Here is a 23,361-nt window from a genome sequence, read left to right as displayed (position 1 = left end):
GCAAAAATAAGTGACATAAATATCAAAGCGCAACAAAATCCAATAAAGAATCCTTACTTTCACCGCTTGACAAGTCTCCAAAGAGACTAGCAAAAATTGCAACAGCTGACTATATTTCAAGTCATCCAGGCGGGGTATTGGGTAAAGTTTTCAACCAGCAATGATCACGCCTCGGATAAACCTCATAGGCTACGATATTGCCTCTGCGAAAGAATAACAAATAAAAACGATGCAAAAGTACACACATTGTTTACAGAGGAACTCATGAATGGTATCTGTTGTGACATCACAAATAATGCACAAATGATGTTCCAATAACTAAAAGCAATTCTGAATGCATCAGTATTTGTTTTCTGAGATACTGCATTTCTAATCATGTTAATGCATTAACAGAAACAATATTGCATGGCGAATGAAAATCAAAAGGCATCATGGGAATTTTTTCACTGTAAAGGCGGAGTCAAGCAAGGGGCAAAAATGAGAGGGGGAGTCAAATATGTAACAGCAAGGATACACATAGAAGTTAGGACAGACCTTTGGCAGTAAAAATAATAGCTAAAGAAGACAGCAGAGTTTTGCCAAGTAAACTGCCATTAAGACACCATCATTGCAGTAAGAGCTCATCAAGAACATACCAACCACCTAGAAAAAGGTGAACTGGATTATATAATCCCACATTGTGCATCAAACGGCGACAGAAACATTGGAAAATTAATTATGAGAACACACACAAAATCTTAGGCCTATCTAAAACATGAAATGCACAGACAACTCCATCCACAAAGAAGACAGCAAAAATAAGTGACATAAATATCAAAGCGCAACAAAATCCAATAAAGAATCCTTACTTTCACCGCTTGACAAGTCTCCAAAGAGACTAGCAAAAATTGCCACAGCTGACTATATTTCAAGTCATCCAGGCGGGGTATTGGGTAAAGTTTTCAACCAGCAATGATCACGCCTCGGATAAACCTCATAGGCTACGATATTGCCTCTGCGAAAGAATAACAAATAAAAACGATGCAAAAGTACACACATTGTTTACAGAGGAACTCATGAATGGTATCTGTTGTGACATCACAAATAATGCACAAATGATGTTCCAATAACTAAAAGCAATTCTGAATGCATCAGTATTTGTTTTCTGAGATACTGCATTTCTAATCATGTTAATGCATTAACAGAAACAATATTGCATGGCGAATGAAAATCAAAAGGCATCATGGGAATTTTTTCACTGTAAAGGCGGAGTCAAGCAAGGGGCAAAAATGAGAGGGGGAGTCAAATATGTAACAGCAAGGATACACATAGAAGTTAGGACAGACCTTTGGCAGTAAAAATAATAGCTAAAGAAGACAGCAGAGTTTTGCCAAGTAAACTGCCATTAAGACACCATCATTGCAGTAAGAGCTCATCAAGAACATACCAACCACCTAGAAAAAGGTGAACTGGATTATATAATCCCACATTGTGCATCAAACGGCGACAGAAACATTGGAAAATTAATTATGAGAACACACAAAATCTTAGGCCTATCTAAAACATGAAATGCACAGACAACTCCATCCACAAAGAAGACAGCAAAAATAAGTGACATAAATATCAAAGCGCAACAAAATCCAATAAAGAATCCTTACTTTCACCGCTTGACAAGTCTCCAAAGAGACTAGCAAAAATTGCCACAGCTGACTATATTTCAAGTCATCCAGGCGGGGTATTGGGTAAAGTTTTCAACCAGCAATGATCACGCCTCGGATAAACCTCATAGGCTACGATATTGCCTCTGCGAAAGAACAACAAATAAAAACGATGCAAAAGTACACACATTGTTTACAGAGGAACTCATGAATGGTATCTGTTGTGACATCACAAATAGGCCTAATGCACAAATGATGTTCCAATAACTAAAAGCAATTCTGAATGCATCAGTATTTGTTTTCTGAGATACTGCATTTCTAATCATGTTAATGCATTAACAGAAACAATATTGCATGGCGAATGAAAATCAAAAGGCATCATGGGAATTTTTTCACTGTAAAGGCGGAGTCAAGCAAGGGGCAGAAATGAGAGGGGGAGTCAAATATGTAACAGCAAGGATACACATAGAAGTTAGGACAGACCTTTGGCAGTAAAAATAATAGCTAAAGAAGACAGCAGAGTTTTGCCAAGTAAACTGCCATTAAGACACCATCATTGCAGTAAGAGCTCATCAAGAACATACCAACCACCTAGAAAAAGGTGAACTGGATTATATAATCCCACATTGTGCATCAAACGGCGACAGAAACATTGGAAAATTAATTATGAGTACACACACAAAATCTTAGGCCTATCTAAAACATGAAATGCACAGACAACTCCATCCACAAAGAAGACAGCAAAAATAAGTGACATAAATATCAAAGCGCAACAAAATCCAATAAAGAATCCTTACTTTCACCGCTTGACAAGTCTCCAAAGAGACTAGCAAAAATTGCCACAGCTGACTATATTTCAAGTCATCCAGGCGGGGTATTGGGTAAAGTTTTCAACCAGCAATGATCACGCCTCGGATAAACCTCATAGGCTACGATATTGCCTCTGCGAAAGAACAACAAATAAAAACGATGCAAAAGTACACACATTGTTTACAGAGGAACTCATGAATGGTATCTGTTGTGACATCACAAATAGGCCTAATGCACAAATGATGTTCCAATAACTAAAAGCAATTCTGAATGCATCAGTATTTGTTTTCTGAGATACTGCATTTCTAATCATGTTAATGCATTAACAGAAACAATATTGCATGGCGAATGAAAATCAAAAGGCATCATGGGAATTTTTTCACTGTAAAGGCGGAGTCAAGCAAGGGGCAGAAATGAGAGGGGGAGTCAAATATGTAACAGCAAGGATACACATAGAAGTTAGGACAGACCTTTGGCAGTAAAAATAATAGCTAAAGAAGACAGCAGAGTTTTGCCAAGTAAACTGCCATTAAGACACCATCATTGCAGTAAGAGCTCATCAAGAACATACCAACCACCTAGAAAAAGGTGAACTGGATTATATAATCCCACATTGTGCATCAAACGGCGACAGAAACATTGGAAAATTAATTATGAGTACACACACAAAATCTTAGGCCTATCTAAAACATGAAATGCACAGACAACTCCATCCACAAAGAAGACAGCAAAAATAAGTGACATAAATATCAAAGCGCAACAAAATCCAATAAAGAATCCTTACTTTCACCGCTTGACAAGTCTCCAAAGAGACTAGCAAAAATTGCCACAGCTGACTATATTTCAAGTCATCCAGGCGGGGTATTGGGTAAAGTTTTCAACCAGCAATGATCACGCCTCGGATAAACCTCATAGGCTACGATATTGCCTCTGCGAAAGAATAACAAATAAAAACGATGCAAAAGTACACACATTGTTTACAGAGGAACTCATGAATGGTATCTGTTGTGACATCACAAATAATGCACAAATGATGTTCCAATAACTAAAAGCAATTCTGAATGCATCAGTATTTGTTTTCTGAGATACTGCATTTCTAATCATGTTAATGCATTAACAGAAACAATATTGCATGGCGAATGAAAATCAAAAGGCATCATGGGAATTTTTTCACTGTAAAGGCGGAGTCAAGCAAGGGGCAAAAATGAGAGGGGGAGTCAAATATGTAACAGCAAGGATACACATAGAAGTTAGGACAGACCTTTGGCAGTAAAAATAATAGCTAAAGAAGACAGCAGAGTTTTGCCAAGTAAACTGCCATTAAGACACCATCATTGCAGTAAGAGCTCATCAAGAACATACCAACCACCTAGAAAAAGGTGAACTGGATTATATAATCCCACATTGTGCATCAAACGGCGACAGAAACATTGGAAAATTAATTATGAGAACACACACAAAATCTTAGGCCTATCTAAAACATGAAATGCACAGACAACTCCATCCACAAAGAAGACAGCAAAAATAAGTGACATAAATATCAAAGCGCAACAAAATCCAATAAAGAATCCTTACTTTCACTGCTTGACAAGTCTCCAAAGAGACTAGCAAAAATTGCCACAGCTGACTATATTTCAAGTCATCCAGGCGGGGTATTGGGTAAAGTTTTCAACCAGCAATGATCACGCCTCGGACAAACCTCATAGGCTACGATATTGCCTCTGCGAAAGAATAACAAATAAAAACGATGCAAAAGTACACACATTGTTTACAGAGGAACTCATGAATGGTATCTGTTGTGACATCACAAATAATGCACAAATGATGTTCCAATAAATAAAAGCAATTCTGAATGCATCAGTATTTGTTTTTTGAGATACTGCATTTCTAATCATGTTAATGCATTAACAGAAACAATATTGCATGGCGAATGAAAATCAAAAGGCATCATGGGAATTTTTTCACTGTAAAGGCGGAGTCAAGCAAGGGGCAAAAATGAGAGGGGGAGTCAAATATGTAACAGCAAGGATACACATAGAAGTTAGGACAGACCTTTGGCAGTAAAAATAATAGCTAAAGAAGACAGCAGAGTTTTGCCAAGTAAACTGCCATTAAGACACCATCATTGCAGTAAGAGCTCATCAAGAACATACCAACCACCTAGAAAAAGGTGAACTGGATTATATAATCCCACATTGTGCATCAAACGGCGACAGAAACATTGGAAAATTAATTATGAGTACACACACAAAATCTTAGGCCTATCTAAAACATGAAATGCACAGACAACTCCATCCACAAAGAAGACAGCAAAAATAAGTGACATAAATATCAAAGCGCAACAAAATCCAATAAAGAATCCTTACTTTCACCGCTTGACAAGTCTCCAAAGAGACTAGCAAAAATTGCCACAGCTGACTATATTTCAAGTCATCCAGGCGGGGTATTGGGTAAAGTTTTCAACCAGCAATGATCACGCCTCGGATAAACCTCATAGGCTACGATATTGCCTCTGCGAAAGAATAACAAATAAAAACGATGCAAAAGTACACACATTGTTTACAGAGGAACTCATGAATGGTATCTGTTGTGACATCACAAATAATGCACAAATGATGTTCCAATAACTAAAAGCAATTCTGAATGCATCAGTATTTGTTTTCTGAGATACTGCATTTCTAATCATGTTAATGCATTAACAGAAACAATATTGCATGGCGAATGAAAATCAAAAGGCATCATGGGAATTTTTTCACTGTAAAGGCGGAGTCAAGCAAGGGGCAAAAATGAGAGGGGGAGTCAAATATGTAACAGCAAGGATACACATAGAAGTTAGGACAGACCTTTGGCAGTAAAAATAATAGCTAAAGAAGACAGCAGAGTTTTGCCAAGTAAACTGCCATTAAGACACCATCATTGCAGTAAGAGCTCATCAAGAACATACCAACCACCTAGAAAAAGGTGAACTGGATTATATAATCCCACATTGTGCATCAAATGGCGACAGAAACATTGGAAAATTAATTATGAGAACACACACAAAATCTTAGGCCTATCTAAAACATGAAATGCACAGACAACTCCATCCACAAAGAAGACAGCAAAAATAAGTGACATAAATATCAAAGCGCAACAAAATCCAATAAAGAATCCTTACTTTCACTGCTTGACAAGTCTCCAAAGAGACTAGCAAAAATTGCCACAGCTGACTATATTTCAAGTCATCCAGGCGGGGTATTGGGTAAAGTTTTCAACCAGCAATGATCACGCCTCGGACAAACCTCATAGGCTACGATATTGCCTCTGCGAAAGAATAACAAATAAAAACGATGCAAAAGTACACACATTGTTTACAGAGGAACTCATGAATGGTATCTGTTGTGACATCACAAATAATGCACAAATGATGTTCCAATAAATAAAAGCAATTCTGAATGCATCAGTATTTGTTTTTTGAGATACTGCATTTCTAATCATGTTAATGCATTAACAGAAACAATATTGCATGGCGAATGAAAATCAAAAGGCATCATGGGAATTTTTTCACTGTAAAGGCGGAGTCAAGCAAGGGGCAAAAATGAGAGGGGGAGTCAAATATGTAACAGCAAGGATACACATAGAAGTTAGGACAGACCTTTGGCAGTAAAAATAATAGCTAAAGAAGACAGCAGAGTTTTGCCAAGTAAACTGCCATTAAGACACCATCATTGCAGTAAGAGCTCATCAAGAACATACCAACCACCTAGAAAAAGGTGAACTGGATTATATAATCCCACATTGTGCATCAAACGGCGACAGAAACATTGGAAAATTAATTATGAGTACACACACAAAATCTTAGGCCTATCTAAAACATGAAATGCACAGACAACTCCATCCACAAAGAAGACAGCAAAAATAAGTGACATAAATATCAAAGCGCAACAAAATCCAATAAAGAATCCTTACTTTCACCGCTTGACAAGTCTCCAAAGAGACTAGCAAAAATTGCCACAGCTGACTATATTTCAAGTCATCCAGGCGGGGTATTGGGTAAAGTTTTCAACCAGCAATGATCACGCCTCGGATAAACCTCATAGGCTACGATATTGCCTCTGCGAAAGAATAACAAATAAAAACGATGCAAAAGTACACACATTGTTTACAGAGGAACTCATGAATGGTATCTGTTGTGACATCACAAATAATGCACAAATGATGTTCCAATAACTAAAAGCAATTCTGAATGCATCAGTATTTGTTTTCTGAGATACTGCATTTCTAATCATGTTAATGCATTAACAGAAACAATATTGCATGGCGAATGAAAATCAAAAGGCATCATGGGAATTTTTTCACTGTAAAGGCGGAGTCAAGCAAGGGGCAAAAATGAGAGGGGGAGTCAAATATGTAACAGCAAGGATACACATAGAAGTTAGGACAGACCTTTGGCAGTAAAAATAATAGCTAAAGAAGACAGCAGAGTTTTGCCAAGTAAACTGCCATTAAGACACCATCATTGCAGTAAGAGCTCATCAAGAACATACCAACCACCTAGAAAAAGGTGAACTGGATTATATAATCCCACATTGTGCATCAAATGGCGACAGAAACATTGGAAAATTAATTATGAGAACACACACAAAATCTTAGGCCTATCTAAAACATGAAATGCACAGACAACTCCATCCACAAAGAAGACAGCAAAAATAAGTGACATAAATATCAAAGCGCAACAAAATCCAATAAAGAATCCTTACTTTCACTGCTTGACAAGTCTCCAAAGAGACTAGCAAAAATTGCCACAGCTGACTATATTTCAAGTCATCCAGGCGGGGTATTGGGTAAAGTTTTCAACCAGCAATGATCACGCCTCGGACAAACCTCATAGGCTACGATATTGCCTCTGCGAAAGAATAACAAATAAAAACGATGCAAAAGTACACACATTGTTTACAGAGGAACTCATGAATGGTATCTGTTGTGACATCACAAATAATGCACAAATGATGTTCCAATAACTAAAAGCAATTCTGAATGCATCAGTATTTGTTTTCTGAGATACTGCATTTCTAATCATGTTAATGCATTAACAGAAACAATATTGCATGGCGAATGAAAATCAAAAGGCATCATGGGAATTTTTTCACTGTAAAGGCGGAGTCAAGCAAGGGGCAAAAATGAGAGGGGGAGTCAAATATGTAACAGCAAGGATACACATAGAAGTTAGGACAGACCTTTGGCAGTAAAAATAATAGCTAAAGAAGACAGCAGAGTTTTGCCAAGTAAACTGCCATTAAGACACCATCATTGCAGTAAGAGCTCATCAAGAACATACCAACCACCTAGAAAAAGGTGAACTGGATTATATAATCCCACATTGTGCATCAAATGGCGACAGAAACATTGGAAAATTAATTATGAGTACACACACAAAATCTTAGGCCTATCTAAAACATGAAATGCACAGACAACTCCATCCACAAAGAAGACAGCAAAAATAAGTGACATAAATATCAAAGCGCAACAAAATCCAATAAAGAATCCTTACTTTCACTGCTTGACAAGTCTCCAAAGAGACTAGCAAAAATTGCCACAGCTGACTATATTTCAAGTCATCCAGGCGGGGTATTGGGTAAAGTTTTCAACCAGCAATGATCACGCCTCGGACAAACCTCATAGGCTACGATATTGCCTCTGCGAAAGAATAACAAATAAAAACGATGCAAAAGTACACACATTGTTTACAGAGGAACTCATGAATGGTATCTGTTGTGACATCACAAATAATGCACAAATGATGTTCCAATAAATAAAAGCAATTCTGAATGCATCAGTATTTGTTTTTTGAGATACTGCATTTCTAATCATGTTAATGCATTAACAGAAACAATATTGCATGGCGAATGAAAATCAAAAGGCATCATGGGAATTTTTTCACTGTAAAGGCGGAGTCAAGCAAGGGGCAAAAATGAGAGGGGGAGTCAAATATGTAACAGCAAGGATACACATAGAAGTTAGGACAGACCTTTGGCAGTAAAAATAATAGCTAAAGAAGACAGCAGAGTTTTGCCAAGTAAACTGCCATTAAGACACCATCATTGCAGTAAGAGCTCATCAAGAACATACCAACCACCTAGAAAAAGGTGAACTGGATTATATAATCCCACATTGTGCATCAAACGGCGACAGAAACATTGGAAAATTAATTATGAGAACACACACAAAATCTTAGGCCTATCTAAAACATGAAATGCACAGACAACTCCATCCACAAAGAAGACAGCAAAAATAAGTGACATAAATATCAAAGCGCAACAAAATCCAATAAAGAATCCTTACTTTCACCGCTTGACAAGTCTCCAAAGAGACTAGCAAAAATTGCCACAGCTGACTATATTTCAAGTCATCCAGGCGGGGTATTGGGTAAAGTTTTCAACCAGCAATGATCACGCCTCGGATAAACCTCATAGGCTACGATATTGCCTCTGCGAAAGAATAACAAATAAAAACGATGCAAAAGTACACACATTGTTTACAGAGGAACTCATGAATGGTATCTGTTGTGACATCACAAATAATGCACAAATGATGTTCCAATAACTAAAAGCAATTCTGAATGCATCAGTATTTGTTTTCTGAGATACTGCATTTCTAATCATGTTAATGCATTAACAGAAACAATATTGCATGGCGAATGAAAATCAAAAGGCATCATGGGAATTTTTTCACTGTAAAGGCGGAGTCAAGCAAGGGGCAAAAATGAGAGGGGGAGTCAAATATGTAACAGCAAGGATACACATAGAAGTTAGGACAGACCTTTGGCAGTAAAAATAATAGCTAAAGAAGACAGCAGAGTTTTGCCAAGTAAACTGCCATTAAGACACCATCATTGCAGTAAGAGCTCATCAAGAACATACCAACCACCTAGAAAAAGGTGAACTGGATTATATAATCCCACATTGTGCATCAAACGGCGACAGAAACATTGGAAAATTAATTATGAGAACACACACAAAATCTTAGGCCTATCTAAAACATGAAATGCACAGACAACTCCATCCACAAAGAAGACAGCAAAAATAAGTGACATAAATATCAAAGCGCAACAAAATCCAATAAAGAATCCTTACTTTCACCGCTTGACAAGTCTCCAAAGAGACTAGCAAAAATTGCCACAGCTGACTATATTTCAAGTCATCCAGGCGGGGTATTGGGTAAAGTTTTCAACCAGCAATGATCACGCCTCGGATAAACCTCATAGGCTACGATATTGCCTCTGCGAAAGAATAACAAATAAAAACGATGCAAAAGTACACACATTGTTTACAGAGGAACTCATGAATGGTATCTGTTGTGACATCACAAATAATGCACAAATGATGTTCCAATAACTAAAAGCAATTCTGAATGCATCAGTATTTGTTTTCTGAGATACTGCATTTCTAATCATGTTAATGCATTAACAGAAACAATATTGCATGGCGAATGAAAATCAAAAGGCATCATGGGAATTTTTTCACTGTAAAGGCGGAGTCAAGCAAGGGGCAGAAATGAGAGGGGGAGTCAAATATGTAACAGCAAGGATACACATAGAAGTTAGGACAGACCTTTGGCAGTAAAAATAATAGCTAAAGAAGACAGCAGAGTTTTGCCAAGTAAACTGCCATTAAGACACCATCATTGCAGTAAGAGCTCATCAAGAACATACCAACCACCTAGAAAAAGGTGAACTGGATTATATAATCCCACATTGTGCATCAAACGGCGACAGAAACATTGGAAAATTAATTATGAGTACACACACAAAATCTTAGGCCTATCTAAAACATGAAATGCACAGACAACTCCATCCACAAAGAAGACAGCAAAAATAAGTGACATAAATATCAAAGCGCAACAAAATCCAATAAAGAATCCTTACTTTCACCGCTTGACAAGTCTCCAAAGAGACTAGCAAAAATTGCCACAGCTGACTATATTTCAAGTCATCCAGGCGGGGTATTGGGTAAAGTTTTCAACCAGCAATGATCACGCCTCGGATAAACCTCATAGGCTACGATATTGCCTCTGCGAAAGAATAACAAATAAAAACGATGCAAAAGTACACACATTGTTTACAGAGGAACTCATGAATGGTATCTGTTGTGACATCACAAATAATGCACAAATGATGTTCCAATAACTAAAAGCAATTCTGAATGCATCAGTATTTGTTTTCTGAGATACTGCATTTCTAATCATGTTAATGCATTAACAGAAACAATATTGCATGGCGAATGAAAATCAAAAGGCATCATGGGAATTTTTTCACTGTAAAGGCGGAGTCAAGCAAGGGGCAAAAATGAGAGGGGGAGTCAAATATGTAACAGCAAGGATACACATAGAAGTTAGGACAGACCTTTGGCAGTAAAAATAATAGCTAAAGAAGACAGCAGAGTTTTGCCAAGTAAACTGCCATTAAGACACCATCATTGCAGTAAGAGCTCATCAAGAACATACCAACCACCTAGAAAAAGGTGAACTGGATTATATAATCCCACATTGTGCATCAAATGGCGACAGAAACATTGGAAAATTAATTATGAGAACACACACAAAATCTTAGGCCTATCTAAAACATGAAATGCACAGACAACTCCATCCACAAAGAAGACAGCAAAAATAAGTGACATAAATATCAAAGCGCAACAAAATCCAATAAAGAATCCTTACTTTCACTGCTTGACAAGTCTCCAAAGAGACTAGCAAAAATTGCCACAGCTGACTATATTTCAAGTCATCCAGGCGGGGTATTGGGTAAAGTTTTCAACCAGCAATGATCACGCCTCGGACAAACCTCATAGGCTACGATATTGCCTCTGCGAAAGAATAACAAATAAAAACGATGCAAAAGTACACACATTGTTTACAGAGGAACTCATGAATGGTATCTGTTGTGACATCACAAATAATGCACAAATGATGTTCCAATAAATAAAAGCAATTCTGAATGCATCAGTATTTGTTTTTTGAGATACTGCATTTCTAATCATGTTAATGCATTAACAGAAACAATATTGCATGGCGAATGAAAATCAAAAGGCATCATGGGAATTTTTTCACTGTAAAGGCGGAGTCAAGCAAGGGGCAAAAATGAGAGGGGGAGTCAAATATGTAACAGCAAGGATACACATAGAAGTTAGGACAGACCTTTGGCAGTAAAAATAATAGCTAAAGAAGACAGCAGAGTTTTGCCAAGTAAACTGCCATTAAGACACCATCATTGCAGTAAGAGTTCATCAAGAACATACCAACCACCTAGAAAAAGGTGAACTGGATTATATAATCCCAGATTGTGCATCAAACGGCGACAGAAACATTGGAAAATTAATTATGAGAACACACACAAAATCTTAGGCCTATCTAAAACATGAAATGCACAGACAACTCCATCCACAAAGAAGACAGCAAAAATAAGTGACATAAATATCAAAGCGCAACAAAATCCAATAAAGAATCCTTACTTTCACTGCTTGACAAGTCTCCAAAGAGACTAGCAAAAATTGCCACAGCTGACTATATTTCAAGTCATCCAGGCGGGGTATTGGGTAAAGTTTTCAACCAGCAATGATCACGCCTCGGACAAACCTCATAGGCTACGATATTGCCTCTGCGAAAGAATAACAAATAAAAACGATGCAAAAGTACACACATTGTTTACAGAGGAACTCATGAATGGTATCTGTTGTGACATCACAAATAATGCACAAATGATGTTCCAATAAATAAAAGCAATTCTGAATGCATCAGTATTTGTTTTTTGAGATACTGCATTTCTAATCATGTTAATGCATTAACAGAAACAATATTGCATGGCGAATGAAAATCAAAAGGCATCATGGGAATTTTTTCACTGTAAAGGCGGAGTCAAGCAAGGGGCAAAAATGAGAGGGGGAGTCAAATATGTAACAGCAAGGATACACATAGAAGTTAGGACAGACCTTTGGCAGTAAAAATAATAGCTAAAGAAGACAGCAGAGTTTTGCCAAGTAAACTGCCATTAAGACACCATCATTGCAGTAAGAGCTCATCAAGAACATACCAACCACCTAGAAAAAGGTGAACTGGATTATATAATCCCACATTGTGCATCAAACGGCGACAGAAACATTGGAAAATTAATTATGAGTACACACACAAAATCTTAGGCCTATCTAAAACATGAAATGCACAGACAACTCCATCCACAAAGAAGACAGCAAAAATAAGTGACATAAATATCAAAGCGCAACAAAATCCAATAAAGAATCCTTACTTTCACCGCTTGACAAGTCTCCAAAGAGACTAGCAAAAATTGCCACAGCTGACTATATTTCAAGTCATCCAGGCGGGGTATTGGGTAAAGTTTTCAACCAGCAATGATCACGCCTCGGATAAACCTCATAGGCTACGATATTGCCTCTGCGAAAGAATAACAAATAAAAACGATGCAAAAGTACACACATTGTTTACAGAGGAACTCATGAATGGTATCTGTTGTGACATCACAAATAATGCACAAATGATGTTCCAATAACTAAAAGCAATTCTGAATGCATCAGTATTTGTTTTCTGAGATACTGCATTTCTAATCATGTTAATGCATTAACAGAAACAATATTGCATGGCGAATGAAAATCAAAAGGCATCATGGGAATTTTTTCACTGTAAAGGCGGAGTCAAGCAAGGGGCAAAAATGAGAGGGGGAGTCAAATATGTAACAGCAAGGATACACATAGAAGTTAGGACAGACCTTTGGCAGTAAAAATAATAGCTAAAGAAGACAGCAGAGTTTTGCCAAGTAAACTGCCATTAAGACACCATCATTGCAGTAAGAGCTCATCAAGAACATACCAACCACCTAGAAAAAGGTGAACTGGATTATATAATCCCACATTGTGCATCAAATGGCGACAGAAACATTGGAAAATTAATTATGAGAACACACACAAAATCTTAGGCCTATCTAAAACATGAAATGCACAGACAACTCCATCCACAAAGAAGACAGCAAAAATAAGTGACATAAATATCAAAGCGCAACAAAATCCAATAAAGAATCCTTACTTTCACTGCTTGACAAGTCTCCAAAGAGACTAGCAAAAATTGCCACAGCTGACTATATTTCAAGTCATCCAGGCGGGGTATTGGGTAAAGTTTTCAACCAGCAATGATCACGCCTCGGACAAACCTCATAGGCTACGATATTGCCTCTGCGAAAGAATAACAAATAAAAACGATGCAAAAGTACACACATTGTTTACAGAGGAACTCATGAATGGTATCTGTTGTGACATCACAAATAATGCACAAATGATGTTCCAATAAATAAAAGCAATTCTGAATGCATCAGTATTTGTTTTTTGAGATACTGCATTTCTAATCATGTTAATGCATTAACAGAAACAATATTGCATGGCGAATGAAAATCAAAAGGCATCATGGGAATTTTTTCACTGTAAAGGCGGAGTCAAGCAAGGGGCAAAAATGAGAGGGGGAGTCAAATATGTAACAGCAAGGATACACATAGAAGTTAGGACAGACCTTTGGCAGTAAAAATAATAGCTAAAGAAGACAGCAGAGTTTTGCCAAGTAAACTGCCATTAAGACACCATCATTGCAGTAAGAGTTCATCAAGAACATACCAACCACCTAGAAAAAGGTGAACTGGATTATATAATCCCAGATTGTGCATCAAACGGCGACAGAAACATTGGAAAATTAATTATGAGAACACACACAAAATCTTAGGCCTATCTAAAACATGAAATGCACAGACAACTCCATCCACAAAGAAGACAGCAAAAATAAGTGACATAAATATCAAAGCGCAACAAAATCCAATAAAGAATCCTTACTTTCACTGCTTGACAAGTCTCCAAAGAGACTAGCAAAAATTGCCACAGCTGACTATATTTCAAGTCATCCAGGCGGGGTATTGGGTAAAGTTTTCAACCAGCAATGATCACGCCTCGGACAAACCTCATAGGCTACGATATTGCCTCTGCGAAAGAATAACAAATAAAAACGATGCAAAAGTACACACATTGTTTACAGAGGAACTCATGAATGGTATCTGTTGTGACATCACAAATAATGCACAAATGATGTTCCAATAAATAAAAGCAATTCTGAATGCATCAGTATTTGTTTTTTGAGATACTGCATTTCTAATCATGTTAATGCATTAACAGAAACAATATTGCATGGCGAATGAAAATCAAAAGGCATCATGGGAATTTTTTCACTGTAAAGGCGGAGTCAAGCAAGGGGCAAAAATGAGAGGGGGAGTCAAATATGTAACAGCAAGGATACACATAGAAGTTAGGACAGACCTTTGGCAGTAAAAATAATAGCTAAAGAAGACAGCAGAGTTTTGCCAAGTAAACTGCCATTAAGACACCATCATTGCAGTAAGAGCTCATCAAGAACATACCAACCACCTAGAAAAAGGTGAACTGGATTATATAATCCCACATTGTGCATCAAACGGCGACAGAAACATTGGAAAATTAATTATGAGTACACACACAAAATCTTAGGCCTATCTAAAACATGAAATGCACAGACAACTCCATCCACAAAGAAGACAGCAAAAATAAGTGACATAAATATCAAAGCGCAACAAAATCCAATAAAGAATCCTTACTTTCACCGCTTGACAAGTCTCCAAAGAGACTAGCAAAAATTGCCACAGCTGACTATATTTCAAGTCATCCAGGCGGGGTATTGGGTAAAGTTTTCAACCAGCAATGATCACGCCTCGGATAAACCTCATAGGCTACGATATTGCCTCTGCGAAAGAATAACAAATAAAAACGATGCAAAAGTACACACATTGTTTACAGAGGAACTCATGAATGGTATCTGTTGTGACATCACAAATAATGCACAAATGATGTTCCAATAACTAAAAGCAATTCTGAATGCATCAGTATTTGTTTTCTGAGATACTGCATTTCTAATCATGTTAATGCATTAACAGAAACAATATTGCATGGCGAATGAAAATCAAAAGGCATCATGGGAATTTTTTCACTGTAAAGGCGGAGTCAAGCAAGGGGCAAAAATGAGAGGGGGAGTCAAATATGTAACAGCAAGGATACACATAGAAGTTAGGACAGACCTTTGGCAGTAAAAATAATAGCTAAAGAAGACAGCAGAGTTTTGCCAAGTAAACTGCCATTAAGACACCATCATTGCAGTAAGAGCTCATCAAGAACATACCAACCACCTAGAAAAAGGTGAACTGGATTATATAATCCCACATTGTGCATCAAATGGCGACAGAAACATTGGAAAATTAATTATGAGAACACACACAAAATCTTAGGCCTATCTAAAACATGAAATGCACAGACAACTCCATCCACAAAGAAGACAGCAAAAATAAGTGACATAAATATCAAAGCGCAACAAAATCCAATAAAGAATCCTTACTTTCACTGCTTGACAAGTCTCCAAAGAGACTAGCAAAAATTGCCACAGCTGACTATATTTCAAGTCATCCAGGCGGGGTATTGGGTAAAGTTTTCAACCAGCAATGATCACGCCTCGGACAAACCTCATAGGCTACGATATTGCCTCTGCGAAAGAATAACAAATAAAAACGATGCAAAAGTACACACATTGTTTACAGAGGAACTCATGAATGGTATCTGTTGTGACATCACAAATAATGCACAAATGATGTTCCAATAAATAAAAGCAATTCTGAATGCATCAGTATTTGTTTTTTGAGATACTGCATTTCTAATCATGTTAATGCATTAACAGAAACAATATTGCATGGCGAATGAAAATCAAAAGGCATCATGGGAATTTTTTCACTGTAAAGGCGGAGTCAAGCAAGGGGCAAAAATGAGAGGGGGAGTCAAATATGTAACAGCAAGGATACACATAGAAGTTAGGACAGACCTTTGGCAGTAAAAATAATAGCTAAAGAAGACAGCAGAGTTTTGCCAAGTAAACTGCCATTAAGACACCATCATTGCAGTAAGAGCTCATCAAGAACATACCAACCACCTAGAAAAAGGTGAACTGGATTATATAATCCCACATTGTGCATCAAACGGCGACAGAAACATTGGAAAATTAATTATGAGTACACACACAAAATCTTAGGCCTATCTAAAACATGAAATGCACAGACAACTCCATCCACAAAGAAGACAGCAAAAATAAGTGACATAAATATCAAAGCGCAACAAAATCCAATAAAGAATCCTTACTTTCACCGCTTGACAAGTCTCCAAAGAGACTAGCAAAAATTGCCACAGCTGACTATATTTCAAGTCATCCAGGCGGGGTATTGGGTAAAGTTTTCAACCAGCAATGATCACGCCTCGGATAAACCTCATAGGCTACGATATTGCCTCTGCGAAAGAATAACAAATAAAAACGATGCAAAAGTACACACATTGTTTACAGAGGAACTCATGAATGGTATCTGTTGTGACATCACAAATAATGCACAAATGATGTTCCAATAACTAAAAGCAATTCTGAATGCATCAGTATTTGTTTTCTGAGATACTGCATTTCTAATCATGTTAATGCATTAACAGAAACAATATTGCATGGCGAATGAAAATCAAAAGGCATCATGGGAATTTTTTCACTGTAAAGGCGGAGTCAAGCAAGGGGCAAAAATGAGAGGGGGAGTCAAATATGTAACAGCAAGGATACACATAGAAGTTAGGACAGACCTTTGGCAGTAAAAATAATAGCTAAAGAAGACAGCAGAGTTTTGCCAAGTAAACTGCCATTAAGACACCATCATTGCAGTAAGAGCTCATCAAGAACATACCAACCACCTAGAAAAAGGTGAACTGGATTATATAATCCCAGATTGTGCATCAAACGGCGACAGAAACATTGGAAAATTAATTATGAGAACACACACAAAATCTTAGGCCTATCTAAAACATGAAATGCACAGACAACTCCATCCACAAAGAAGACAGCAAAAATAAGTGACATAAATATCAAAGCGCAACAAAATCCAATAAAGAATCCTTACTTTCACTGCTTGACAAGTCTCCAAAGAGACTAGCAAAAATTGCCACAGCTGACTATATTTCAAGTCATCCAGGCGGGGTATTGGGTAAAGTTTTCAACCAGCAATGATCACGCCTCGGACAAACCTCATAGGCTACGATATTGCCTCTGCGAAAGAATAACAAATAAAAACGATGCAAAAGTACACACATTGTTTACAGAGGAACTCATGAATGGTATCTGTTGTGACATCACAAATAATGCACAAATGATGTTCCAATAAATAAAAGCAATTCTGAATGCATCAGTATTTGTTTTTTGAGATACTGCATTTCTAATCATGTTAATGCATTAACAGAAACAATATTGCATGGCGAATGAAAATCAAAAGGCATCATGGGAATTTTTTCACTGTAAAGGCGGAGTCAAGCAAGGGGCAAAAATGAGAGGGGGAGTCAAATATGTAACAGCAAGGATACACATAGAAGTTAGGACAGACCTTTGGCAGTAAAAATAATAGCTAAAGAAGACAGCAGAGTTTTGCCAAGTAAACTGCCATTAAGACACCATCATTGCAGTAAGAGCTCATCAAGAACATACCAACCACCTAGAAAAAGGTGAACTGGATTATATAATCCCACATTGTGCATCAAACGGCGACAGAAACATTGGAAAATTAATTATGAGAACACACACAAAATCTTAGGCCTATCTAAAACATGAAATGCACAGACAACTCCATCCACAAAGAAGACAGCAAAAATAAGTGACATAAATATCAAAGCGCAACAAAATCCAATAAAGAATCCTTACTTTCACCGCTTGACAAGTCTCCAAAGAGACTAGCAAAAATTGCCACAGCTGACTATATTTCAAGTCATCCAGGCGGGGTATTGGGTAAAGTTTTCAACCAGCAATGATCACGCCTCGGATAAACCTCATAGGCTACGATATTGCCTCTGCGAAAGAATAACAAATAAAAACGATGCAAAAGTACACACATTGTTTACAGAGGAACTCATGAATGGTATCTGTTGTGACATCACAAATAATGCACAAATGATGTTCCAATAACTAAAAGCAATTCTGAATGCATCAGTATTTGTTTTCTGAGATACTGCATTTCTAATCATGTTAATGCATTAACAGAAACAATATTGCATGGCGAATGAAAATCAAAAGGCATCATGGGAATTTTTTCACTGTAAAGGCGGAGTCAAGCAAGGGGCAGAAATGAGAGGGGGAGTCAAATATGTAACAGCAAGGATACACATAGAAGTTAGGACAGACCTTTGGCAGTAAAAATAATAGCTAAAGAAGACAGCAGAGTTTTGCCAAGTAAACTGCCATTAAGACACCATCATTGCAGTAAGAGCTCATCAAGAACATACCAACCACCTAGAAAAAGGTGAACTGGATTATATAATCCCACATTGTGCATCAAACGGCGACAGAAACATTGGAAAATTAATTATGAGAACACACACAAAATCTTAGGCCTATCTAAAACATGAAATGCACAGACAACTCCATCCACAAAGAAGACAGCAAAAATAAGTGACATAAATATCAAAGCGCAACAAAATCCAATAAAGAATCCTTACTTTCACCGCTTGACAAGTCTCCAAAGAGACTAGCAAAAATTGCCACAGCTGACTATATTTCAAGTCATCCAGGCGGGGTATTGGGTAAAGTTTTCAACCAGCAATGATCACGCCTCGGATAAACCTCATAGGCTATGATATTGCCTCTGCGAAAGAATAACAAATAAAAACGATGCAAAAGTACACACATTGTTTACAGAGGAACTCATGAATGGTATCTGTTGTGACATCACAAATAATGCACAAATGATGTTCCAATAACTAAAAGCAATTCTGAATGCATCAGTATTTGTTTTCTGAGATACTGCATTTCTAATCATGTTAATGCATTAACAGAAACAATATTGCATGGCGAATGAAAATCAAAAGGCATCATGGGAATTTTTTCACTGTAAAGGCGGAGTCAAGCAAGGGGCAAAAATGAGAGGGGGAGTCAAATATGTAACAGCAAGGATACACATAGAAGTTAGGACAGACCTTTGGCAGTAAAAATAATAGCTAAAGAAGACAGCAGAGTTTTGCCAAGTAAACTGCCATTAAGACACCATCATTGCAGTAAGAGCTCATCAAGAACATACCAACCACCTAGAAAAAGGTGAACTGGATTATATAATCCCACATTGTGCATCAAACGGCGACAGAAACATTGGAAAATTAATTATGAGAACACACAAAATCTTAGGCCTATCTAAAACATGAAATGCACAGACAACTCCATCCACAAAGAAGACAGCAAAAATAAGTGACATAAATATCAAAGCGCAACAAAATCCAATAAAGAATCCTTACTTTCACCGCTTGACAAGTCTCCAAAGAGACTAGCAAAAATTGCCACAGCTGACTATATTTCAAGTCATCCAGGCGGGGTATTGGGTAAAGTTTTCAACCAGCAATGATCACGCCTCGGATAAACCTCATAGGCTACGATATTGCCTCTGCGAAAGAATAACAAATAAAAACGATGCAAAAGTACACACATTGTTTACAGAGGAACTCATGAATGGTATCTGTTGTGACATCACAAATAATGCACAAATGATGTTCCAATAACTAAAAGCAATTCTGAATGCATCAGTATTTGTTTTTTGAGATACTGCATTTCTAATCATGTTAATGCATTAACAGAAACAATATTGCATGGCGAATGAAAATCAAAAGGCATCATGGGAATTTTTTCACTGTAAAGGCGGAGTCAAGCAAGGGGCAAAAATGAGAGGGGGAGTCAAATATGTAACAGCAAGGATACACATAGAAGTTAGGACAGACCTTTGGCAGTAAAAATAATAGCTAAAGAAGACAGCAGAGTTTTGCCAAGTAAACTGCCATTAAGACACCATCATTGCAGTAAGAGCTCATCAAGAACATACCAACCACCTAGAAAAAGGTGAACTGGATTATATAATCCCACATTGTGCATCAAACGGCGACAGAAACATTGGAAAATTAATTATGAGAACACACACAAAATCTTAGGCCTATCTAAAACATGAAATGCACAGACAACTCCATCCACAAAGAAGACAGCAAAAATAAGTGACATAAATATCAAAGCGCAACAAAATCCAATAAAGAATCCTTACTTTCACCGCTTGACAAGTCTCCAAAGAGACTAGCAAAAATTGCCACAGCTGACTATATTTCAAGTCATCCAGGCGGGGTATTGGGTAAAGTTTTCAACCAGCAATGATCACGCCTTGGATAAACCTCATAGGCTACGATATTGCCTCTGCGAAAGAATAACAAATAAAAACGATGCAAAAGTACACACATTGTTTACAGAGGAACTCATGAATGGTATCTGTTGTGACATCACAAATAGGCCTAATGCACAAATGATGTTCCAATAACTAAAAGCAATTCTGAATGCATCAGTATTTGTTTTTTGAGATACTGCATTTCTAATCATGTTAATGCATTAACAGAAACAATATTGCATGGCGAATGAAAATCAAAAGGCATCATGGGAATTTTTTCACTGTAAAGGCGGAGTCAAGCAAGGGGCAAAAATGAGAGGGGGAGTCAAATATGTAACAGCAAGGATACACATAGAAGTTAGGACAGACCTTTGGCAGTAAAAATAATAGCTAAAGAAGACAGCAGAGTTTTGCCAAGTAAACTGCCATTAAGACACCATCATTGCAGTAAGAGCTCATCAAGAACATACCAACCACCTAGAAAAAGGTGAACTGGATTATATAATCCCACATTGTGCATCAAACGGCGACAGAAACATTGGAAAATTAATTATGAGAACACACACAAAATCTTAGGCCTATCTAAAACATGAAATGCACAGACAACTCCATCCACAAAGAAGACAGCAAAAATAAGGGACATGAATATCAAAGCGCAACAAAATCCAATAAAGAATCCTTACTTTCACCGCTTGACAAGTCTCCAAAGAGACTAGCAAAAATTGCCACAGCTGACTATATTTCAAGTCATCCAGGCGGGGTATTGGGTAAAGTTTTCAACCAGCAATGATCACGCCTCGGATAAACCTCATAGGCTACAATATTGCCTCTGCGAAAGAATAACAAATAAAAACGATGCAAAAGTACACACATTGTTTACAGAGGAACTCATGAATGGTATCTGTTGTGACATCACAAATAGGCCTAATGCACAAATGATGTTCCAATAACTAAAAGCAATTCTGAATGCATTAGTATTTGTTTTTTGAGATACTGCAGTTCTAATCATGTTAATGCATTAACAGAAACAATATTGCATGGCGAATGAAAATCAAAAGGCATCATGGGATTTTTTTCACTGTAAAGGCGGAGTCAAGCAAGGGGCAAAAATGAGAGGGGGAGTCAAATATGTAACAGCAATGATACACATAGAAGTTAGGACAGACCTTTGGCAGTAAAAATAATAGCTAAAGAAGACAGCAGAGTTTTGCCAAGTAAACTGCCATTAAGACACCATCATTGCAGTAAGAGCTCATCAAGAACATACCAACCACCTAGAAAAAGGTGAACTGGATTATATAATCCCACATTGTGCATCAAACGGCGACAGAAACATTGGAAAATTAATTATGAGAACACACACAAAATCTTAGGCCTATCTAAAACATGAAATGCACAGACAACTCCATCCACAAAGAAGACAGCAAAAATAAGGGACATGAATATCAAAGCGCAACAAAATCCAATAAAGAATCCTTACTTTCACCGCTTGACAAGTCTCCAAAGAGACTAGCAAAAATTGCCACAGCTGACTATATTTCAAGTCATCCAGGCGGGGTATTGGGTAAAGTTTTCAACCAGCAATGATCACGCCTCGGATAAACCTCATAGGCTACAATATTGCCTCTGCGAAAGAATAACAAATAAAAACGATGCAAAAGTACACACATTGTTTACAGAGGAACTCATGAATGGTATCTGTTGTGACATCACAAATAGGCCTAATGCACAAATGATGTTCCAATAACTAAAAGCAATTCTGAATGCATCAGTATTTGTTTTTTGAGATACTGCATTTCTAATCATGTTAATGCATTAACAGAAACAATATTGCATGGCGAATGAAAATCAAAAGGCATCATGGGATTTTTTTCACTGTAAAGGCGGAGTCAAGCAAGGGGCAAAAATGAGAGGGGGAGTCAAATATGTAACAGCAATGATACACATAGAAGTTAGGACAGACCTTTGGCAGTAAAAATAATAGCTAAAGAAGACAGCAGAGTTTTGCCAAGTAAACTGCCATTAAGACACCATCATTGCAGTAAGAGCTCATCAAGAACATACCAACCACCTAGAAAAAGGTGAACTGGATTATATAATCCCACATTGTGCATCAAACGGCGACAGAAACATTGGAAAATTAATTATGAGAACACACACAAAATCTTAGGCCTATCTAAAACATGAAATGCACAGACAACTCCATCCACAAAGAAGACAGCAAAAATAAGGGACATGAATATCAAAGCGCAACAAAATCCAATAAAGAATCCTTACTTTCACCGCTTGACAAGTCTCCAAAGAGACTAGCAAAAATTGCCACAGCTGACTATATTTCAAGTCATCCAGGCGGGGTATTGGGTAAAGTTTTCAACCAGCAATGATCACGCCTCGGATAAACCTCATAGGCTACGATATTGCCTCTGCGAAAGAATAACAAATAAAAACGATGCAAAAGTACACACATTGTTTACAGAGGAACTCATGAATGGTATCTGTTGTGACATCACAAATAGGCCTAATGCACAAATGATGTTCCAATAACTAAAAGCAATTCTGAATGCATCAGTATTTGTTTTTTGAGATACTGCATTTCTAATCATGTTAATGCATTAA

At 37.3% G+C, this 23,361-nt stretch overlaps 30 non-coding genes across 30 annotated transcripts; all 30 read right to left on the bottom strand.

Annotated features, from left to right (window-relative positions):
- Positions 1-74: 74 nt before the first annotated feature.
- Positions 75-215, bottom strand: LOC143499639 (U4 spliceosomal RNA). Its single transcript, XR_013126250.1, has one exon. It is a non-coding gene; the product is annotated as a U4 spliceosomal RNA (small nuclear RNA).
- Positions 216-865: 650 nt separating this feature from the next.
- LOC143499665 (U4 spliceosomal RNA) lies at positions 866-1,006 on the bottom strand. The gene has a single exon (XR_013126274.1). It is a non-coding gene; the product is annotated as a U4 spliceosomal RNA (small nuclear RNA).
- A 648-nt stretch (positions 1,007-1,654) lies between these two features.
- LOC143499591 (U4 spliceosomal RNA) lies at positions 1,655-1,795 on the bottom strand. The gene has a single exon (XR_013126203.1). It is a non-coding gene; the product is annotated as a U4 spliceosomal RNA (small nuclear RNA).
- Positions 1,796-2,451: 656 nt separating this feature from the next.
- Positions 2,452-2,592, bottom strand: LOC143499590 (U4 spliceosomal RNA). The gene has a single exon (XR_013126202.1). It is a non-coding gene; the product is annotated as a U4 spliceosomal RNA (small nuclear RNA).
- Positions 2,593-3,248: 656 nt separating this feature from the next.
- LOC143499664 (U4 spliceosomal RNA) lies at positions 3,249-3,389 on the bottom strand. The gene has a single exon (XR_013126273.1). It is a non-coding gene; the product is annotated as a U4 spliceosomal RNA (small nuclear RNA).
- A 650-nt stretch (positions 3,390-4,039) lies between these two features.
- On the bottom strand, positions 4,040-4,180 carry LOC143499546 (U4 spliceosomal RNA). Its single transcript, XR_013126159.1, has one exon. It is a non-coding gene; the product is annotated as a U4 spliceosomal RNA (small nuclear RNA).
- A 650-nt stretch (positions 4,181-4,830) lies between these two features.
- Positions 4,831-4,971, bottom strand: LOC143499661 (U4 spliceosomal RNA). The gene has a single exon (XR_013126271.1). It is a non-coding gene; the product is annotated as a U4 spliceosomal RNA (small nuclear RNA).
- A 650-nt stretch (positions 4,972-5,621) lies between these two features.
- Positions 5,622-5,762, bottom strand: LOC143499545 (U4 spliceosomal RNA). The gene has a single exon (XR_013126158.1). It is a non-coding gene; the product is annotated as a U4 spliceosomal RNA (small nuclear RNA).
- Positions 5,763-6,412: 650 nt separating this feature from the next.
- On the bottom strand, positions 6,413-6,553 carry LOC143499660 (U4 spliceosomal RNA). Its single transcript, XR_013126270.1, has one exon. It is a non-coding gene; the product is annotated as a U4 spliceosomal RNA (small nuclear RNA).
- Positions 6,554-7,203: 650 nt separating this feature from the next.
- Positions 7,204-7,344, bottom strand: LOC143499544 (U4 spliceosomal RNA). The gene has a single exon (XR_013126157.1). It is a non-coding gene; the product is annotated as a U4 spliceosomal RNA (small nuclear RNA).
- Positions 7,345-7,994: 650 nt separating this feature from the next.
- On the bottom strand, positions 7,995-8,135 carry LOC143499543 (U4 spliceosomal RNA). The gene has a single exon (XR_013126156.1). It is a non-coding gene; the product is annotated as a U4 spliceosomal RNA (small nuclear RNA).
- Positions 8,136-8,785: 650 nt separating this feature from the next.
- On the bottom strand, positions 8,786-8,926 carry LOC143499659 (U4 spliceosomal RNA). The gene has a single exon (XR_013126269.1). It is a non-coding gene; the product is annotated as a U4 spliceosomal RNA (small nuclear RNA).
- A 650-nt stretch (positions 8,927-9,576) lies between these two features.
- LOC143499651 (U4 spliceosomal RNA) lies at positions 9,577-9,717 on the bottom strand. The gene has a single exon (XR_013126262.1). It is a non-coding gene; the product is annotated as a U4 spliceosomal RNA (small nuclear RNA).
- Positions 9,718-10,367: 650 nt separating this feature from the next.
- LOC143499640 (U4 spliceosomal RNA) lies at positions 10,368-10,508 on the bottom strand. Its single transcript, XR_013126251.1, has one exon. It is a non-coding gene; the product is annotated as a U4 spliceosomal RNA (small nuclear RNA).
- Positions 10,509-11,158: 650 nt separating this feature from the next.
- LOC143499542 (U4 spliceosomal RNA) lies at positions 11,159-11,299 on the bottom strand. The gene has a single exon (XR_013126155.1). It is a non-coding gene; the product is annotated as a U4 spliceosomal RNA (small nuclear RNA).
- Positions 11,300-11,949: 650 nt separating this feature from the next.
- Positions 11,950-12,090, bottom strand: LOC143499541 (U4 spliceosomal RNA). Its single transcript, XR_013126154.1, has one exon. It is a non-coding gene; the product is annotated as a U4 spliceosomal RNA (small nuclear RNA).
- A 650-nt stretch (positions 12,091-12,740) lies between these two features.
- Positions 12,741-12,881, bottom strand: LOC143499628 (U4 spliceosomal RNA). The gene has a single exon (XR_013126240.1). It is a non-coding gene; the product is annotated as a U4 spliceosomal RNA (small nuclear RNA).
- Positions 12,882-13,531: 650 nt separating this feature from the next.
- On the bottom strand, positions 13,532-13,672 carry LOC143499540 (U4 spliceosomal RNA). The gene has a single exon (XR_013126153.1). It is a non-coding gene; the product is annotated as a U4 spliceosomal RNA (small nuclear RNA).
- A 650-nt stretch (positions 13,673-14,322) lies between these two features.
- Positions 14,323-14,463, bottom strand: LOC143499539 (U4 spliceosomal RNA). Its single transcript, XR_013126152.1, has one exon. It is a non-coding gene; the product is annotated as a U4 spliceosomal RNA (small nuclear RNA).
- Positions 14,464-15,113: 650 nt separating this feature from the next.
- On the bottom strand, positions 15,114-15,254 carry LOC143499617 (U4 spliceosomal RNA). The gene has a single exon (XR_013126229.1). It is a non-coding gene; the product is annotated as a U4 spliceosomal RNA (small nuclear RNA).
- Positions 15,255-15,904: 650 nt separating this feature from the next.
- LOC143499537 (U4 spliceosomal RNA) lies at positions 15,905-16,045 on the bottom strand. Its single transcript, XR_013126150.1, has one exon. It is a non-coding gene; the product is annotated as a U4 spliceosomal RNA (small nuclear RNA).
- Positions 16,046-16,695: 650 nt separating this feature from the next.
- LOC143499606 (U4 spliceosomal RNA) lies at positions 16,696-16,836 on the bottom strand. Its single transcript, XR_013126218.1, has one exon. It is a non-coding gene; the product is annotated as a U4 spliceosomal RNA (small nuclear RNA).
- Positions 16,837-17,486: 650 nt separating this feature from the next.
- On the bottom strand, positions 17,487-17,627 carry LOC143499536 (U4 spliceosomal RNA). Its single transcript, XR_013126149.1, has one exon. It is a non-coding gene; the product is annotated as a U4 spliceosomal RNA (small nuclear RNA).
- A 650-nt stretch (positions 17,628-18,277) lies between these two features.
- Positions 18,278-18,418, bottom strand: LOC143499595 (U4 spliceosomal RNA). The gene has a single exon (XR_013126207.1). It is a non-coding gene; the product is annotated as a U4 spliceosomal RNA (small nuclear RNA).
- A 650-nt stretch (positions 18,419-19,068) lies between these two features.
- Positions 19,069-19,209, bottom strand: LOC143499464 (U4 spliceosomal RNA). Its single transcript, XR_013126078.1, has one exon. It is a non-coding gene; the product is annotated as a U4 spliceosomal RNA (small nuclear RNA).
- Positions 19,210-19,857: 648 nt separating this feature from the next.
- Positions 19,858-19,998, bottom strand: LOC143499584 (U4 spliceosomal RNA). Its single transcript, XR_013126196.1, has one exon. It is a non-coding gene; the product is annotated as a U4 spliceosomal RNA (small nuclear RNA).
- A 650-nt stretch (positions 19,999-20,648) lies between these two features.
- LOC143499634 (U4 spliceosomal RNA) lies at positions 20,649-20,789 on the bottom strand. The gene has a single exon (XR_013126246.1). It is a non-coding gene; the product is annotated as a U4 spliceosomal RNA (small nuclear RNA).
- Positions 20,790-21,445: 656 nt separating this feature from the next.
- LOC143499622 (U4 spliceosomal RNA) lies at positions 21,446-21,586 on the bottom strand. The gene has a single exon (XR_013126234.1). It is a non-coding gene; the product is annotated as a U4 spliceosomal RNA (small nuclear RNA).
- A 656-nt stretch (positions 21,587-22,242) lies between these two features.
- Positions 22,243-22,383, bottom strand: LOC143499621 (U4 spliceosomal RNA). Its single transcript, XR_013126233.1, has one exon. It is a non-coding gene; the product is annotated as a U4 spliceosomal RNA (small nuclear RNA).
- Positions 22,384-23,039: 656 nt separating this feature from the next.
- Positions 23,040-23,180, bottom strand: LOC143499571 (U4 spliceosomal RNA). The gene has a single exon (XR_013126184.1). It is a non-coding gene; the product is annotated as a U4 spliceosomal RNA (small nuclear RNA).
- Between the last annotated feature and the right edge of the window lie 181 nt (positions 23,181-23,361).

Source organism: Brachyhypopomus gauderio, unplaced genomic scaffold (assembly GCF_052324685.1).
Source record: "Brachyhypopomus gauderio isolate BG-103 unplaced genomic scaffold, BGAUD_0.2 sc135, whole genome shotgun sequence".
NCBI lineage: Eukaryota > Metazoa > Chordata > Actinopteri > Gymnotiformes > Hypopomidae > Brachyhypopomus > Brachyhypopomus gauderio.
The sequence above is the reverse complement of the archived record's forward strand: the minus strand, read 5'-3'. Positions and strand labels throughout refer to the sequence as shown.